This window comes from Ctenopharyngodon idella, chromosome 11 (assembly GCF_019924925.1).
Source record: "Ctenopharyngodon idella isolate HZGC_01 chromosome 11, HZGC01, whole genome shotgun sequence".
NCBI lineage: Eukaryota > Metazoa > Chordata > Actinopteri > Cypriniformes > Xenocyprididae > Ctenopharyngodon > Ctenopharyngodon idella.
This window is the reverse complement of record NC_067230.1, coordinates 9,843,065-9,846,233: the sequence shown is the minus strand read 5'-3', so window position 1 is coordinate 9,846,233 and position 3,169 is coordinate 9,843,065.

Here is a 3,169-nt window from a genome sequence, read left to right as displayed (position 1 = left end):
TCGGTATTAATTACTTATTATTGGTATTTAATTATTTAGTATTTAATTGTTTATTTCCAAATATGAGTGAACAAGAAACTGATTGAAAATATGCAGGTCTGAGGTTAACCCTACCCTATGATTTCTTTTATGCAGTCAAGAGTATGGACGCACCTTCTCATTTTTCTTATTGTTATGTTCTACCTTTTAGTATATTAGTAAAGTCATCAAAATTGCTAAATAATATGGTTACAGTAAAGGTTAAAATGTTAAGGTAGCGCTAGTCATTTGATATGTTTTAAGCCAAAGCCTTTAGATCAAAATGCTCTTTGATGATGAGTAACAAATTTAGTCAGTGTGTCTAAAAAACTTGATGGCCTATAAGGACTTTTCATTGTAACTCTAATGTATGAAGTCCATGAAATGCATTATATTTTTTGCAACATCCTACTCTACAGTAGTGTTCAGACTGATCGGTGCATTCAGTTAACAAAAGCAAGAGAATGCCAAACATTTCCAAATCATTTTAAAGTCACCTGAGACTGCTCATTTAGACCTATAAGAATGACAAGCTAGCAGGTGTACCTGTAAAAAGTGACAGCATGTTCCTGAACAGTCTGTTAATGTGACTACTCTTTGCTGTCATGACCAAATACCTCACCAAAGGAATGCAGGGTGTCATTCAAGCAAATGTTAATAAAAGACGAGGGGGAAAAAAAGAAGAAAAAAAAAACATGACAGAGCTGTCAAAATCATATTTTGACACATTACAGTTGATTTTATAAAGGGTTGGGCTTACATTTTAGAAAAGAGGATTTTCATGTCAATCATAGATGTTGTTTAAGCAGTGACACCCATAGAGGGCTAGGAGTTGCAAAGGATCCAATTTTCAGTTTATACATCTGAAAATAAAAATGTAAGAGTAAAGAAAATTGTGGAATATCAACAGAAATAGCAATGAGTATGAGTTTAAAACTAAATGTGTGAGTTTAGGGCCATACATTTGTTTAATCTATGCTGAAAAAAGAAACAACTGTGTCATTATTTAAAAGTGCATTTTTATATTGGTTTTAACAGGTTTCCAGATTAAACCTGTTTTGTTCAGTTTGTGCAGAACACAATGGCTAGCTTTACTGACTGCAGAAATTACACAATGATTTTCACACTTTTTCCAAGTCATCTCAATAGCAAAAAGTGTCCCAATCACCCTGATTTTTATTTATTTTTTTTTTATTGTGTGTGTGCTTTCTTTTTGTTAGTACATACCATTACAATAAACATTAAAGGGATAGTTCACCCAAAAATGAAAATTTGATGTTTATCTGCTTACCCCCAGGTCATCCAAGATGTAGGTGACTTTGTTTCTTCAGTAGAACACAAATGATGATTTTTAACTCCAACCGTTGCGGTCTGTCAGTCATATAATGCTTGTCAATGGTAACTCCATCTATAAGAGTAAAAAAAAAGACACGCACAGACAAATCCAAATTAAACCATGCGGCTCATGACGACACATAGATGTCCTAAGACACGAAATGATCGGTTTGTGCGAGAAACCGAACAGTATTTATATAATTTTTTACCTCTAAAACACCACTATGTCCAACTGCCTTGTGCATCCGGTTGGTGAGGTCTGAACGCGCTCTGACAACGGAAGTGATGTCTTGCACTCATTGAAGTATAAGCGCGAGACATCACTTCCGTCATCAGAATGCGTTTTTAGACCTCACCAACCGGATGCGCAAAATACAGCGTTTTTTTTAAAAAACGAAGCATTAAGACATGTTAAACTGTGCCCCATAAACACAATCAAGCCAAGAAAAAACCCAGTGAACCACCCCTTTAATGCTAGATTCTTTTGTTATAAATTACAGACATGGCATATGTGGGCTAATTCTCATTTTCTCAGGTATTTTGCTTTATTTCCAGAGTCAATCAATCATATTTTGCTCAAGATAATTTATTCATGCAAACAACAAACTATGCTTCTAACCACAGGTCAGGAGCTGTATTTCCAACCGCACAAATTTGTGATGCTAATGTTCGTTGGAACTATGGTTTCAGGAAACACTGAGTCATTGAACTATGCTGGGGTGCTTTCCCATACAACAACTTAATGCGCTGCTTCACTACCATAGTACGATGCATCGTTGAACAAATCACCTAGCTAGTCACGACTGTTTCCCGAAACCGTATTGTCGCAAACCTGTCGTTCAGCCACAATGATGTCACGCAGGTGGTGGAGTAATAACTTCTTTAAATTAATCCGTTCGAGATTGAATTAATGCTAGATTTTTTTTGCTATAAATTGCAGACATGGCGTCTGAAGACTTATTCTCTTTATTTCCAGATTCAATCATAGGCTCATTCTTACCTACTAGAGCACGTACACACATGCGCACTCTTCAAAAACGGTGTTTCAAATCTCTTGACAAACTAAAGTATGTAAATGACATTTGTATATTTTCGAAATAAAAGCTATACATTGTACTTAATGTCAGCTTGCTTATTTTGCTCAAGATAACAATTTATTAAGTTTGTTGCGAATGTTCGTTTGAACTATTTCAGGAAACACCAAATCATTGAACTAGCAACGACGGAACTTGCGATGTTAGTTGGCTAATGATGCTTTTGGGAAACGCACCCCTGGTTTGCCGGAGTTCCCTGTTCTTTTAGTTTCCATAGTTCCTAATTAATTTACACACTTGTTCTGTTTTACCTTGATTACTTTCCCCATGTATTTAAGCCCTGAGTTTTCCTCAGTTCTGTGTTTGGTTTTGTTTGCATTTATGTTGTAAGTGGTTGTTTTTCCATGATTCTCCTGTGGGTATGGTTTTTATAATAATCTTTACTTAGTATGAATGTAAATGGGAAAATAAATGTTTTTGATTAATATTAAATCAAAATGTTTATGGTTCAAACCCTACATGACCTGACAAAAACTAATAAATTTGCCTGTAAGATATGTATATATATATATGTATATATATATATATATATATATATACGCTGCTGCAGAACAAGTATGACTTGCTTCTGCTAAATGCTTGGAACATAAGTTAAAATTAAATTTTTTTAAATGTTTCAAAAATCGGGCACTGAACAGGTTTGACATCAGTAAATGCAACATGCAATTTTGCATGACTTCAGAGTACTTGGACTAAGGCTCAAAAGTTAAGTGGTCTTTAAA